Consider the following 14,945-nt stretch of genomic DNA (forward strand, 5'->3'; position numbering starts at 1 on the left):
CGTCATACCCTTCCGCACAGAACCGGCTCACGACAACAAAAATCGTTAAATGTTCCCAGAAAATAGAAAAAAAATAAGAAGAAGAAAATAGCGAATGAAAAGCTATTATTATGCTTGGAATATGATAAAATGGAACCTGAATCGAATTTCGGACTTCCTAAGCGGATTTCTCGAGGAAACGGAAGCTTAACAGAAGAGGAAAATCGCAAATTAGAGGGTCTTAGAGAAAAAATTCGGCTAAAATCTAATGAGCTCATTGCGGAATAATGAGTTTCGTTCGTTTGCCCGTTTACAATCAAATTAGGGTACAATTTTGTCCAAATCCGGCAGTGCCTGAGCTACGTTGATTTCACATGTCTTATCTAGTCCAGATCGAGATTCAGATGATTTGAGCCGAAAATCGTCTGTCAACAAGTAATCAAAAATAGAAAAACACGAAAAGGGGCGCAACACGAGGACTTCCCAGGGGGTCACCCTTCCTAGTACTGCTCTCGACCAAGCACGCTTAACTTCTGAGTTCTGATTGGATCCGGTGCATTAGTGCTGGTATGATCACACCCGACATTGATTGGGATGTTTATTCTTATATCTCTCGAGTACGTGTGAAGCGGGCGGAGATGGACAACACGCGGCACTGTTCTCGCCCAATCAGAACCATGAAGTTAAGCGTTCTGGCACGATGGCAGAGCTAGGATGGGTGTCCTCCCTGGGAAGTCCTCGTGTCACGACCATTAACGTAAATTATGGCTAAAACAGTCGAAATAATTGCTTTTAATGAGTTAACCAACTCTGGAGTAATCTGCGTCATACGCTTCCGCACAGAACCGACTCATGACAACAAAAATCGCTAAATGTTCCAAGAAAATAGAAAAAAAAATAAGAAGGAGAAAATAGCGAATGTAAAGCTAATATTATGCCTGGGATACGATAAAATGGAACCGGAATCAAATTTCAAAATTCCTAAGCGGATTTCTCGAGGAAACGAAAGCTTAACAGAAGCGGAAAATCGCAAATTAGAGGGTCTTAGAGAAGAAATTCGGCTAAAATCTCTTTAGCTCATTGCGGAGTAATAAGTCTCGTTCGTTTGCCCGTTTACAATCAAATTAGACTACAATTTTGTCCAAATCCGGCATTGCCCGAGCTACGTTTATTTCACATGTCTTATCTTATCCCGATCGAGATTCAAATGATTTGAGCCGAAAATTTTCTGTCAACAAGTAATAAAAAATAGAAAAACACGGAAAGGGATGCAACACGAGGACTTCCCAAGGGGTCACCCATCCTAGTACTGCTCTCGACTAAGAACGCTTAACTTCGGAGTTCTGATGGGATCTGGTGCATTAGTGCGGGTATGATCGCACCCAACATTGAGTGGGATTTTATTCTTATATCCCTCGAGTACGTGTGGAGTCGGCGGCGATGGACAACACGCGGCACTGCTCTCGCCCAATCAGAACCATGAAGTTAAGCGTTCTTGCGCGGTGACAGAGCTAGGATGGGTGACCTCCCTGGGAAGTCCTCGTGTCACGACCGTTTACGTAAATTATGGATAAAACAGTCGAAATAATATATTTTAATGAGTTAACCGTCTCTGAGTAATCTGCGTCATACCATTCCGCACAGAACCGGCTCACGACAACAAAAATCGCTAAATGTTCCCAGAAAATAGAAAAAAATAAGAAGAAGAAAAGAGCGAATGTAAAGCTAATATTATGCCTTGAATACTATAAAATGGAACCGGAATCGAATTTCGGACTTCCTAAGTGGATTTCTCGAGGAAACAGAAGTTTAACAGAAGCGGAAAACCACAAATTAGAGGGTCTTAGAGAAGAAATTCGGCTAAAATCTTGTCAGCTCATTGCGGAAAAATAATTCTCGTTCGTTTGCCCGTTTACAATCAAATTAGGCTACAATTTTGTCCAAATCCGGTAGTGCCGAGCTACATTGATTTTACATGTCTTATCTGGTCAAATTCGAGATTCAGATGATATGAGCCGAAAATCGTCTGTCAACAAGTAATCAAAAATAGAAAAACACGAAAAGGGGCGCAACACGAGTACTTCCCAAGGGGTCTCACCCATCCTAGTACTGCTCTCGCCCAAGCACGCTTAACTTCAAAGTTCTGATGGAATCCGGTGCATTAGTGCTGGTATGATCGCACCCGACATTAAGTGGGATGTTTATTCTTATATCCCTCGAGTACGTGTGGAGCGGGCGGCGATGGACAACACACGGCACATGCTCTCGCCAAATCAGAACCATGAAGTTAAGCGTTCTAGTACTGCTCTCGCCCAACCACGCTTAACTTAAGATGTCTGATGGGATCCGGTGCATTAGTGTTGGTTTGATCGCAACCGACATTGAGTGGGATGTTCATTCTTATATCCCTCGAGTACATGTGGAGCGGGCGGCGATGGACAACTCGCGGCACTGCTCTCGCCCAATCATAACCATGAAGTTAAGCGTTCTGGCACGATGGCAGTGCTAGGATTCGTGACCTCCCTGAGAAGTCCTCGTGTCGTGACCGTTTACGTAAATTATGGCTAAAACAGTCGAAATAATTGTTTTTAATGAGTTAACCGTCTCCGGAGTAATCTCCGTCATACCCTTCCGCACAGAACCGGCTCACGACAACAAAAATCGCTAAATGTTCCTAGAAAATAGGAAAAAAAATAAGAAGAAGAAAATAGCGAATGTAGCTATTATTATGCCTGAGATACAATAAAATGGAACCGGAATCAAATTCTCTGACTTCCTAAGCGGATTTCTCGAGGAAACGGAAGCTTAACCGAAGCGGAAAATCGCAAATTAGAGGGTCTTAGAGAAGGAATTCGGCTAAAATCTCGCCAGCTCATTGCGGAGTAATGAGTCTCGTTCGTTTGCCCGTTTACAATCAAATTAGGCTACAATTTTGTCAAATCCGGCATTTCCCGAGCTACGTTGATTTCACATGTCTTATCTTGTCCCGATCGAGATTCAGATGTTTTGAGCCGAAAATCGTCTGTCAACAATTATTCAAAACTAGAAAAACACAAAATGGCATGCAACACGAGGACTTCTCAGGGGGTCATTCATCCTAATACTGGTCTCACCCAAGCACGCTTAACTTCGGAGTTCTGATGGGATCCGGTGCATTAGTGCTGGTATGATCGCACCCGACATTGAGTGGGATGTTTATTCTTATATCTCTCGAGTACGTGTGGAGCGGGCGGCGATGGACAACACGCGGCACTGCTCTCGCCCAATCAGAACCATGAAGTTAAGCAATCTGGCGCGATGGCAGAGCTAGGATGGGTGACCTCCCTGGGAAGTCCTCGTGTCGCGACCATTTACATAAATTATAGCTAAAATAGTCGAAATAATTGTTTTTAATGAGTTAACCGTCTCCGGAATAATTTGCGTCATATCCTTCCACACAGAACCGGCTCACGACAACAAAAATCTCTAAATGTTCCCAGAAAATAGGAAAAAAAATAAGAAGAAGAAAATAGCGAATGTAAACCTATTATTATTCCAGAGATACGATAAAATGTAACCGTAATCGAATTTCGGACTTCCTAAGCGGATTACTCGAGGAAATAGAAGCTTAACAGAAGCGAAAAATCGCAAATTAGAGGGTCTTAGAGATACGATAAAATGTAACCGTAATCGAATTTACGTCATACCCTTCCGCACAGAACCGGCTCACGTTTACAAAAATCGTTAATGTTCCCAGAAAATTGAAAAAAAAATAAGAAGAAGAAAATAGCGAATGTAAAGCTATTATTATGCCTCGGATACGATAAAATGGAACCGGAATCGAATTTCGGACTTCCTAAGGGGATTTCTCGAGGAAACGGAAGCTTAACAGAAGCGGAAAATCGCAAATTAGTGGGTCTTAAAGAAGGAATTCGGCTAAAATCTCGCCAGCTCATTGCGGAGTAATGAGTCTTATTCGTTTGCCCGTTTACAATCAAATTAAGCTAAAATTTTGTCCAAATCCGGCAGTGCCCGAGCTACGTTGATTTCACATGTCTTATCTGGTCCCGATCGAGATTCAGATGATTTGAGCCGAAAATCGTCTGTCAACAAGTAATCAAAAATAGAAAAACACGAAAAGGGGTGCAACACGAGGACTTCCAATGGGGTCACCCATCCTAGTACTGCTCTTGTCCAAGCACGCTTAACTTCGGAGTTCTGATGGGATTCGGTGCATTAGTACTGGTATGATCACACCCGAAATTGAGTGGGATGTTTATTTTTATATCCTTCGAGAACCTGTGGAGCGGCGGAGATGGACAACACGCGGCACTGCTCTCGCCTAATCAGAACCATGAAGTTAAGCGTTCTGGCGCGATGGCAGAGCTAGGATGGGTGACCTCCCTGGAAAGTCCTCGTGTCGCGACCGTTTACCTAAATTATGGATAAAACAATCGAAATAATTGTTTTTAATGAGTTAACCATCTCCGGAGTAATCTGCTTCATACCCTTCCCCACAGAACCCTCAAGACAACAAAAATCGCTAAATGTTCCCAGTAAATAGAAAAAAAATTAAGTAGAAAAAAATAGCGTATGTAAAGCTATTATTATGCCTGGGATACGATAAAATGGAACCGGAATCGAATTTAGAACTTCCTCTCGAGGAAACAGAAGCTTAACAGAAGCGGAAAATCGCAAATTAGAGGGTCTTAGAGAAGAAATTCGGCTAAAATCTCGACAGCTCATTGCGGAGTAATGAGACTCGTTCGTTTGCCCGTTTACAATCAAATTAGGCTACAATTTTGTCCAAATCCGGCTGTGCCCGATCTACGTTGATTTCACATGTCTTATCTGGTCCCGATCGAAATTCAGATGATTTGAGCCGAAAATCGCATGTCTACAAGTAATCAAAAATAGAAAAACACAAAAAGGGGCTGCAACACGAGGACTTCCCAGGGGGTCACCCATCCTAGTACTGGTCCCACCCAAGCACGCTTAACTTCGAAGTTCTGATGGGATCCGGTGCATTAGTGCTGGTATGATCGCATCCGACATTAAGTGGTATGTTTATTCTTATATCCCTCGAGTACGTGTGGAGCGGGCGGCGATGGACAACACGCGGCATCGCTCTCGCCAAATCAGAACCATGTAGAGCTAGGATGGTGACCTCTCTGGGAAGTCCTCGTGTCGCGACCGTTTAAGTAAATTATAGCTAAAACAGTCGAAATAATTGTTTTTAATGAGTTAACCGTCTCCGGAGTAATCTGCGTCAAGAGAAACAGAAGCTTAACAGTAGCGGAAAATCGCAAATTAGATTGTCTTAGAGAAGGAATTCGGCTAAAATCTCGCCATCTCATTGCGGAGTAATGAGTGTCGTTCATTTGGCCGTTTACTATCAAATTAGCCTACAATTTCGTCCAAATCCGGCAGTTCCCGAGCTACGTTTATTTCACATGTCTTATCTGGTCCCGATCGAGATTCGGATGATTTGAGCCGAAAATCGTCTGTCTACAAATATTAAAAAATAGAAAAACACGAAAAGGGGTGCTACACGAGGACTTCATATGGGGTCACCCATCCTAGTACTGGTCTCAACCAATGACGCTTAACATCGGAGTTCTTATGAGATCCGGTGCATTAGTGCTAGTATGATCGCTCCCGACATTGAGTGGGATGTTTATTCTTATATCCCCCGAGTACGTGTGGCGCGAGCGGCAATGGACAACACGCGGCACTGCTCTTACTCAATCAGAACCATGAAGTTAAGCATTCTGGCGCGATGACAGAGCTAGTATGGGTAACCTCCCTCGGAAGTCCTCCTGTCGCGATCGTTTACGTAAATTATTGGTAAAACAGTAGAAATAATTGTTTTTAATGAGTTAACCGTCTCCGGAGTAATCAGCGTCATACCCTTCCGCACAGAACCGGCTCACGACAACAAAAATCGCTAAATTTTACCATAAAATAGAAAAAAAAAATTAGAAGAAGAAAATAGTGAATGTAAAGCTATTATTATGCTTGGGATACGATAAAATGGAACCGGAATCTAATTTCGGACTTCCTAAGCGGATTTCTCGAGAAAACAGAAGCTTAACAGAATCGGAAAATCGCAAATTAGAGGATCTTATAGAAGGAATTCGGCTAAAATCTCGCCAGCTATTTGCGGAATAATGAGTCTCGTTCGTTTGCCCGTTTACAATCAAATTAGGCTACAATTTTGTCCGAATCCGGCAGTGCCCGAGCTACGTTGATTTCACATGTTTTATTTGGTCCCGATCGTTATTCAGATGATTTGAGCCGAAAATTGTCTGTCAACAGGTAATCAAAAATAGAAAAATATGAAAAGGGGTGCAACACGAGGGCTTCCCACGGGGTCACCCATCCTAGTACTGTTCTCGCCCAAGCACGATTATCTTCGGAGTTCTGATGGGATTCGGTGCATTTGTGCTGGTATGATCGTACCCGACATTGAGTGGGATGTTTATTCCTATATCCCTAGAGTACGTGGTGCGCGAGCGGCGATGGACAACACGCGGCACTGCTCTCGCCCAATCAGAACCATGAATTTAAGCATTCTGGAGCGATGGCAGAGCTAGGATGGGTGACCTCCCTGAAAAGTCCTCGTGTCGTGACCTTTTACGTAAATTATATCAAAAACAGTCGAAATAATTGTTTTTAATTGTTTTTAATGAGTTAACTATCTCCAGAGTAATCTGCGTCATACCCTTCCGCATAGAACCGTCTCACGACAACAAAAATCGCTAAATGTTCCCAGAAAATAGAAAAAAAATAATAAGAAGAAAATAGCGAATGTAAGTCTATTATTATGCTTGGGATACGATAAAATGTAACCGGAATCGAATTTCGGACTTCCTAAACGGATTTCTCGAGGAAACGGAAACTTAACAAAAGCAGAAAATCGCAAATTAGAGGGTGTTAGAGAAGGAATTCGGCTAAAATCTCGCCAGCTCATTGCTGAGTAAGAGTCTCGTTCGTTTGCCCGTTTACAATCAAATTTGCCTACAATTTTGTCCAAATCCGGCAGTGCCCGAGCTATGTTGATTTCACATGTCTTATCTGGTCCCGATCGAGATTCAGATGATTTGAGCCAAAAATCGTCTGTCAACAAGTAATCAAAATAGAAAAACACGAAAATCGGTTCAACCCGAGGAATTCCCAGGGGGTCGCCCAACCTAGTACTGGTCTCGTTAAAGCACGCTTAACTTCGAAGTTCTGATGGGATCTGATGCATTAGTGCTGGTATGATCGCTCCCGGAATTGAGTGGGATGTTTATTCTTATATCCCTCAAGTACGTGTGGAGCGGGCGGCGATGGACAACACGCGGCACTGCTCTTACTCAATCAGAACCATGAAGTTAAGCATTCTAGCGCGATGACAGAGCCAGGATGGGTGACCTCCCCTGGAAGTCCTCGTGTCGCGAACGTTTACGTAAATTATGGCTATAACAGTCGAAATAATTGTTTTTAATGAGTTAACCATCTTCGGAGTGATCTGCGTCATACCCTTCCGCACAGAACCGGCTCACGACAACAAAAATCGCTAAATGTTCCCAGAAAATAGAAAAAAAATAAAAAGAAGAAAATAGCGAATGTAAAGCTATTATTATGCCTCGGATACGATAAAATGGAACCGGAATCGAATTTCGGACTTCCTAAGCGGATTTCTCGAGGAAACGGAAGTTTAACATAAGCGGAAAATCGCAAATTAGAGGGTCTTAGAGAAGGAATTCGGCTAAAATCTCGCCAGCTCATTGGGGAGTTAGAGTCTTGTTCGTTTGCCCGTTTACAATCAAATTAGCCTAAAATTTTGTCCAAATCCGGCAGTACCTGAGCTAAGTTTATTTCACATGTCTTATCTGGTCCCGATCGAGATTCAGATGATTTGAGCGAAAAATCTTCTGTCCACAAGTAATAAAAAATAGAAAAACACGAAAAGAGGTGCAACACGAGGACTTCCCAGGAGGTCGCCCATCCTAGTACTGGTTCGCTTAAGCACGCTTAGCTTCAGAGTTCTGATGGGATCCGGTGCATTAGTGCTGGCATGATCGCACCCGACATTGAGTGGGATGTTTATTCTTATATCCCTCCAGTACGTGTGGAGCGGGCGGCGATGGACAACACTCGGCACTGCTCTCTCCCAATCAGAACTATTGAGTTAAGCGTTATGGCGCGATGGCAGAGTTAGTATGGGTGACCTCCCTGGGAAGTCCTCGTGTCGCGACCGTTTTCGTAAATTATGGCTAAAACAGTCGAAATAATTGTTTTTAATGAGTTAACCGTCTCCGGAGTAATCTGCGTCATACCCTTCCGCACAGAACCGGCTCACGACAACAAAAATTGCTAAATGTTCTAAGAAAATAGAAAAAAATAAGAATAAGAAAATAGCGAATGTAAAGCTATTATTATCCCTGGGATACGATAAAATGGAACCAAAATCGAATTTCGGACTTCCAAAGCAGATTTCTCGAGGAAACGGAAGCTTAACAGAAGCGGAAAATCGCAAATTAGATGGTCTTAAAGAAGGAATTCGGCTATAATCTCACCAGCTCATTGCGCAGTAATGAGTCTCGTTCGTTTGCCTGTTTACAATCAAATTAGGCTACAATTTTGTCCAAATCCGACAGTGCCCGAGCTACGTTGATTTAACATCTCTTATCCGGTCCCAATCGAGATTCAGATGAATTGATCCGAAAATCGTCTGTCAACAAGTAATCAAAAATAGAAAAACACGAAAAGGAGTGGCAACACGAGGACTTCCAAGGGGGTCACCCATCCTAGTACTGGTCTCGCCCAAGCATGCTTAACTTTGGAGTTCTGATGGGATCCGGTGAATTAGTGCTGGTATGATCGCACCCGACATTGAGTGGGATGTTTATTCTTATATACCTCGAGTACGTGTGGCGCGGGCGGAGATGGACAAGACGCGGCACTGCTCTCGCCCAATCAGAACCATGAAGTTAAGCGTTCTGGCGCGATGGCAGAGCTAGGATGGGTGACCTCCCTGGGAAGTCGTCGTGTCGCGACCGTTTTCGTAAATTATGGCCAAAACAGTCGAAATAATTGTTTTTAATGAGTTAACCATCTCCGGAGTGATCTGCGTCATACCCTTCCGCACAGAACCGTCTCACGAAAATAAAAATCGCTAAATGTTCCCAGAAAATAGAAAAAAAAATAAGAAGAAGAAAATAGCGAATGTAAAGATATTATTATGCCTGGGATACGATAAAATTGAACCAAAATCGAATTTCGGACTTCCCAAGCGGATTTCTCGAGAAAACAAAAATTTAACAAATTGAAAAATCGCAAATTAGAGGGACTTGGAGAAGGAATTTGGCTAAAATCTCGCCAGCACTTTGCGGAGTAATGAGTCTCGTTCGTTTGCCCGTTTACAATCAAATTAGCCTACAATTTTGTCCAAATTCGGCAGTGCTCGAGCTACGTTTATTTCATATGTCTTATCTTGTCTCGATCGAGATTCAGATGTTTTGAGCCGAAAATCGTCTGTCAACAATTAATCAAAATAGAAAAACATGAAAAGGCATGCAACACGAGGACTTCCCAGAGGGTCACCAATCCTAATAGTTGTCTCGCCCAAGCACGCATAACTTCGGAGTTCTGATGGGATCCGGTGCATTAGTGCTGGTATGATCGCACCCGAAATTGAGTGGGATGTTTATTCTTATATCCGTCGAGTACGTGTGGCGCGGGCGGCGATGGACAAAACGCGGCACTGCTCTCGCCCAATCAGAACCATGAAGTTAAGTGTTCTGACGCGATGGCAGAGCTAGGATGGGTGACCCCCCTGGGAAGTCCTCGTGTCGCGACCGTTTACGTAAATTATAGCTAAAACAGTCGAAATAATTGTTTTTAATGAGTTAACCGTCTCCGGAGTAATCTACGTCATACACTTCCGCACAGAACCGGCTCACGACAACAAAAATTGCTAAATGTTCCTAGAAAATAGGAAAAAAAATGAGAAGAAGAAAATAGCGAATGTAGCTATTATTATGCCTGAGATACGATAAAATGGAACCGGAATCGAATTTTTGACTTCCTAAGCGGATTTCTCGAGGAAACGGAAGCTTAACAGAAGCGGAAAATCGCAAATTAGAGGGTCTTAGAGAAGGAATTCAGCTAAAATCTCGCCAGCTCATTGCGGATTAACGAGTCTCGTTCGTTTGCCCGTTTACAATCAAATTAGGCTACAATTTTGTCAAAATCCGACAGTGCCCGAGCTACGTTGATTTCACATGTCTTATCTTGTCCCGATCGAGATTCAGATGTTCTGAGCCGAAAATCGTCTGTCAACAATTATTCAAAAATAGAAAAACACAAAAAGACATGCAACACGAGGACTTCTCAGGGGGTCATTCATCCTAATACTGGTCTCACCCAAACACGCTTAACTTCGGAGTTCTGATGGGATCCGGTGCATTAGTGCTGGTATGATCGCACCCGACATTGAGTGGGATGTTTATTCTTATATCTCTCGAGTACGTGTGGAGCGGGCGGCGATGGACAACACGCGGCACTGCTCTCGCCCAATCAGAACCATGAAGTTAAGCATTCTGGCGCGATGGCAGAGCTAGGATGGGTGACCTCCCTGGGAAGTCCTCGTGTCGCGACCATTTACGTAAATTATAGCTAAAAGAGTCGAAATAATTGTTTTTATGAGTTAACCGTCTCCGGAATAATGTGCGTCATATCCTTCCACACAGAACTGGCTCACGACAACAAAAATCTCTAAATGTTCCCAGAAAATAGGAAAAAAAATAAGAAGAAGAAAAGAGCGAATGTAAAGCTATTATTATTCCAGAGATACGATAAAATGTAACCGTAATCGAATTTCGGACTTCCTAAGCGGATTACTCGAGAAAATAGAAGCTTAACAGAAGCGAAAAATCGCAAATTAGAGGGTCTTAGATAAGGAATTCGGCTAAAATATCGCCAGCTCATTGCAGAGTAATGAGTCTCGTTCGTTTGCCCGTTTACAATCAAATTAGGCTACAATTTTGTCCAAATCCTGCAGTTCTCGAGCTATGTTGATTTCACATGTCTTATCTTGTCCTGATCGAGATTCAGATGTTCTGAGCCGAAAATCGTTTGTCAACAATTAATCAAAAATAGAAAAACACGAAAAGGCATGCAACACGAGGACTTCCCAGGGGGTCACCCATCCTAGTACTGGTCTCGCCCAAGCACGCTTAACTTCGGAGTTCTGATGGGATCCGGTGCATTAGTGCTGGTATGATCGCAACAAAAATTGAGTGGGATGTTTATTCTTATATCCCTCGAGTACGTGTGGCGCGGGCGACGATGGACAACACGTGGCACTTCTCTCTCCCAATAAGAATCATGAAGTTAAGCGATCTAGCGTGATGGCAGAGCTAGGATGGGTGACCTCCCTGAGAAGTCCTCGTGTCGCGACCGTTTACGTAAATTATGGCTAAAACAATCGAAATAATTGTTTTTAATCAGTTAACCGTCTCTAGAGTAATTTGCGTCATACCCTTCCGCACAGAACCGGCTCACGTTTAAAAAAATCGCTAAATGTTCCCAGAAAATTGAAAAAAAAATAAGAAGAAGAAAATAGCGAATGTAAAGCTATTACTATTCCTCGGATACGATAAAATGGAACCGGAATCGAATTTCGGACTTCCTAAGGGGATTTCTCGAGGAAACGGAAGCTTAACAGAAGCGGAAAATCGCAAATTAGTTGGTCTTAAAGAAGAATTCATCTAAAATCTCGCCAGCTCATTGCGGAGTAACGAGTCTCGTTCGTTTGCCCGTTTACAATCAAATTAAGCTAAAATTTTGTCCAAATCCGGCAGTGCCCGAGCTACGTTGATTTCACATGTCTTATCTGGTCCCGATCGAGATTCAGATGATTTAAGCCGAAAATCGTCTGTCAACAAGTAATCAAAAATAGAAAAACACGAAAAGGGGTGCAACACGAGGACTTCCAATGGGTTCACCCATCCTAGTACTGCTCTTGCCCAAGCACGCTTAACTTCGGAGTTCTGATGGGATCCGGTGCATTAGTACTGGTATGATCACACCCGAAATTGAGTGGAATGTTTATTCTTATATCCTTCGAGAACGTGTGGAGCGGCGGAGATGGACAACACGCGGCACTGCTCTCGCCTAATCAGAACCATGAAGTTAAGCGTTCTGGCGCGATGGCAGAGCTAGGATGGGTGACCTCCCTGGAAAGTCCTCGTGTCGCGACCGTTTACTTAAATTATGGATAAAACAATCGAAATAATTGTTTTTAATGAGTTAACCGTCTCCGGAGTAATCTGCGTCATACCCTTCCCCACAGAACCCTCAAGACCACAAAAATCGCTATATGTTCCCAGTAAATAGAAAAAAATTTAAGTAGAAAAAAATAGCGAATGTAAAGCTATTATTATGCCTGGGATACGATAAAATGGAACCGGAATCGAATTTAGAACTTACTCTCGAGGAAACAGAAGCTTAACAGAAGCGGAAAATCGCAAATTAGAGGGTCTTAGAGAAGAAATTCGGCTAAAATCTCGACAGCTCATTGCGGAGTAATGAGTCTCGTTCGTTTGCCCGTTTACAATCAAATTAGGCTACAATTTTGTCCAAATCCGGCTGTGCCCGATCTACGTTGATTTCACATGTCTTATCTGGTCCCGATCGAAATTCAGATGATTTATGCCGAAAATTGTCTGTCTACAAGTAATCAAAAATAGAAAAACACGAAAAGGGGTGCAACACGAGGACTTCCCAGGGGGTCACCCATCCTAGTACTGGTCTCACCCAAGCACGCTTAACTTCGAATTTCTGATGGGATCCGATGCATTAGTGCTGGTATGATCGCATCCGACATTGAGTGATATGTTTATTCTTATATCCCTCGAGTACGTGTGGAGCGGGCGGCGATGGACAACACGCGGCACCGCTCTCGCCAAATCAGAGCTAGGATGGTTGACCTCTCTGGGAAGTCCTCGAGTCGCGACCGTTTACGTAAATTATAGCTAAAACAGTCGAAATAATTGTTTTTAATGAGTTAACCGTCTCCGGAGTAATCTGCGTCAAGAGAAACAGAAGCTTAACAGTAGCGGAAAATCGCAAATTAGATGGTCTTAGAGAAGGAATTCGGCTAAAATCTCGCCATCTCATTGCGGAGTAATGAGTGTCGTTCATTTCGCCGTTTACACTCAAATTAGCCTACAATTTTGTCCAAATCCGGCAGTGCCCGAGCTACGTTTATTTCACATGTCTAATCTGGTCCCGATCGAGATTCAGATGATTTGAGCCGAAAATCGTCTGTCAACAACTAAGTAAAAATAGAAAAACATGAAAAGGGGTGCTACCCGAGGACTTCCCATGGGGTCACCCATCCTAGTACTGGTCTCAACCAATGACGCTTAACATCGGAGTTCTTATGGGATCCGGTGCATTAGTGCTGGTATGATCGCTCCCGACACCTGTCGCGATCGTTTACGTAAATTATAGCTAAAACAGTAGAAATAATTGTTTTTAATGACTTAACCGTCTCCGGAGTAATCAGCGTCATACCTTTCCGCACAGAACCGGCTCACGACAACAAAAATCGCTAAATGTTCGCATAAAATAGAAAAAAAAATAAGAAGAAGAAAATAGTGAATGTAAAGCTATTATTATGCCTGGGATACGATAAAATGGAACCGGAATCTAATTTCGGACTTCCTAAGCGGATTTCTCGAGAAAACAGAAGCTTAACAGAAGCGGAAAATCGCAAATTAGAGGATCTTAGAGAAGGAATTCGGCTAAAAATATCGCCAGCTATTTCCGGAATAATGAGTCTCGTTCGTTTGCCCGTTTACAATCAAATTAGGCTACAATTTTGTCCGAATCCGGCAGTGCCCGAGCTATGTTGATTTCACATGTCTTATCTGGTCCCGATCGTTATTTAGATGATTTGAGCCGAAAATCGTCTCTCAACAAGTAATCAAAAATAGAAAAACACGAAAAGGGGTGCAACACGAGGACTTCCCACGGGGTCACCCATCCTAGTACTGTTCTCGCCCAAGCACGATTATCTTCGGAGTTCTGATGGGATTCGGTGCATTTGTGCTGGTATGATCGTACCCGACATTGAGTGGGATGTTTATTCTTATATCCCTAGAGTACGTGGTGCGCGAGCGGCGATGGACAACACGCAGAACTGCTCTCGCCCAACCAGAACCATGAATTTAAGCATTCTGGTGCGATGGCAGAGCTAGGATGGGTGACCTCCCTGAAAAGTCCTCGTGTCGCGACCTTTTACGTAAATTATATCTAAAACAGTCGAAATAATTGTTTTTAATTGTTTTTAATGAGTTAACTATCTCCAGAGTAATCTGTGTCATACCCTTCCGCATAGAACCGTCTCACGACAACAAAAATCGCTAAATGTTCCCAGAAAATAGAAAAAAAATAATAAGAATAAAATAGCGAATGTAAGTCTATTATTATGCTTGGGATACGATAAAATGTAACCGGAATCGAATTTCGGACTTCCTAAACGGATTTCTCGAGGAAACGGAAACTTAACAAAAGCGGAGAATCGCAAATTAGAGGGTCTTAGAGAAGGAATTCGGCTAAAATCTCGCCAGCTCATTGCAGGAGTAAGAGGCTCGTTCGTTTGCCCGTTTACAAACAAATTAGCCTACAATTTTGTCCAAATCTGGCAGTGCCCGAGCTATGTTGATTTCACATGTCTTATCTGGTCCCGATCGAGATTCAGATGATTTCAGCCAAAAATCGTCTGTCAACAAGTAATCAAAATAGAAAAACACGAAAATCGGTGCAACCCGAGGAATTCGTAGGGGGTCGCCCATCCTAGTTCTGGTCTCATTCAAGCACGCTTAACTTCGAAGTTCTGATGGGATCCGATGCATTAGTGCTGGCATGATCGCTCCCGAAATTGAGTGGGATGTTTATTCTTATATCCCTCGAGTACGTGTGGAGCGGGC

At 43.0% G+C, this 14,945-nt stretch overlaps 14 non-coding genes and 5 pseudogenes across 14 annotated transcripts; all 19 read right to left on the reverse strand.

The window, feature by feature from the left end:
* Positions 1–441: 441 nt before the first annotated feature.
* On the reverse strand, positions 442–560 carry LOC142507547 (5S ribosomal RNA). The gene has a single exon (XR_012805802.1). It is a non-coding gene; the product is annotated as a 5S ribosomal RNA (ribosomal RNA).
* A 684-nt stretch (positions 561–1,244) lies between these two features.
* LOC142507334 (5S ribosomal RNA) lies at positions 1,245–1,363 on the reverse strand. Its single transcript, XR_012805594.1, has one exon. It is a non-coding gene; the product is annotated as a 5S ribosomal RNA (ribosomal RNA).
* A 679-nt stretch (positions 1,364–2,042) lies between these two features.
* Positions 2,043–2,163, reverse strand: LOC142508321 (5S ribosomal RNA). Its single transcript, XR_012806541.1, has one exon. It is a non-coding gene; the product is annotated as a 5S ribosomal RNA (ribosomal RNA).
* Positions 2,164–3,038: 875 nt separating this feature from the next.
* On the reverse strand, positions 3,039–3,157 carry LOC142508209 (5S ribosomal RNA). The gene has a single exon (XR_012806434.1). It is a non-coding gene; the product is annotated as a 5S ribosomal RNA (ribosomal RNA).
* A 941-nt stretch (positions 3,158–4,098) lies between these two features.
* Positions 4,099–4,217, reverse strand: LOC142506639 (5S ribosomal RNA). The gene has a single exon (XR_012804925.1). It is a non-coding gene; the product is annotated as a 5S ribosomal RNA (ribosomal RNA).
* Positions 4,218–4,889: 672 nt separating this feature from the next.
* Positions 4,890–5,008, reverse strand: LOC142514828 (5S ribosomal RNA). The gene has a single exon (XR_012810705.1). It is a non-coding gene; the product is annotated as a 5S ribosomal RNA (ribosomal RNA).
* Positions 5,009–5,499: 491 nt separating this feature from the next.
* LOC142512553 (5S ribosomal RNA) lies at positions 5,500–5,618 on the reverse strand (annotated as a pseudogene).
* Positions 5,619–6,303: 685 nt separating this feature from the next.
* On the reverse strand, positions 6,304–6,422 carry LOC142507941 (5S ribosomal RNA). Its single transcript, XR_012806177.1, has one exon. It is a non-coding gene; the product is annotated as a 5S ribosomal RNA (ribosomal RNA).
* A 691-nt stretch (positions 6,423–7,113) lies between these two features.
* On the reverse strand, positions 7,114–7,232 carry LOC142512795 (5S ribosomal RNA; annotated as a pseudogene).
* A 682-nt stretch (positions 7,233–7,914) lies between these two features.
* On the reverse strand, positions 7,915–8,032 carry LOC142511026 (5S ribosomal RNA; annotated as a pseudogene).
* Positions 8,033–8,715: 683 nt separating this feature from the next.
* On the reverse strand, positions 8,716–8,834 carry LOC142508547 (5S ribosomal RNA). The gene has a single exon (XR_012806755.1). It is a non-coding gene; the product is annotated as a 5S ribosomal RNA (ribosomal RNA).
* Positions 8,835–9,516: 682 nt separating this feature from the next.
* LOC142509711 (5S ribosomal RNA) lies at positions 9,517–9,635 on the reverse strand. Its single transcript, XR_012807871.1, has one exon. It is a non-coding gene; the product is annotated as a 5S ribosomal RNA (ribosomal RNA).
* A 682-nt stretch (positions 9,636–10,317) lies between these two features.
* LOC142510138 (5S ribosomal RNA) lies at positions 10,318–10,436 on the reverse strand. The gene has a single exon (XR_012808269.1). It is a non-coding gene; the product is annotated as a 5S ribosomal RNA (ribosomal RNA).
* Positions 10,437–11,119: 683 nt separating this feature from the next.
* LOC142513907 (5S ribosomal RNA) lies at positions 11,120–11,238 on the reverse strand. The gene has a single exon (XR_012809830.1). It is a non-coding gene; the product is annotated as a 5S ribosomal RNA (ribosomal RNA).
* Positions 11,239–11,921: 683 nt separating this feature from the next.
* On the reverse strand, positions 11,922–12,040 carry LOC142517084 (5S ribosomal RNA). Its single transcript, XR_012812844.1, has one exon. It is a non-coding gene; the product is annotated as a 5S ribosomal RNA (ribosomal RNA).
* Positions 12,041–12,711: 671 nt separating this feature from the next.
* Positions 12,712–12,830, reverse strand: LOC142507003 (5S ribosomal RNA). The gene has a single exon (XR_012805272.1). It is a non-coding gene; the product is annotated as a 5S ribosomal RNA (ribosomal RNA).
* Positions 12,831–13,312: 482 nt separating this feature from the next.
* Positions 13,313–13,431, reverse strand: LOC142511628 (5S ribosomal RNA; annotated as a pseudogene).
* Positions 13,432–13,962: 531 nt separating this feature from the next.
* Positions 13,963–14,081, reverse strand: LOC142507699 (5S ribosomal RNA). The gene has a single exon (XR_012805949.1). It is a non-coding gene; the product is annotated as a 5S ribosomal RNA (ribosomal RNA).
* Positions 14,082–14,773: 692 nt separating this feature from the next.
* On the reverse strand, positions 14,774–14,892 carry LOC142512838 (5S ribosomal RNA; annotated as a pseudogene).
* Between the last annotated feature and the right edge of the window lie 53 nt (positions 14,893–14,945).

This window comes from Primulina tabacum, chromosome 10 (assembly GCF_025594145.1).
Source record: "Primulina tabacum isolate GXHZ01 chromosome 10, ASM2559414v2, whole genome shotgun sequence".
Classification (NCBI taxonomy): domain Eukaryota; kingdom Viridiplantae; phylum Streptophyta; class Magnoliopsida; order Lamiales; family Gesneriaceae; genus Primulina; species Primulina tabacum.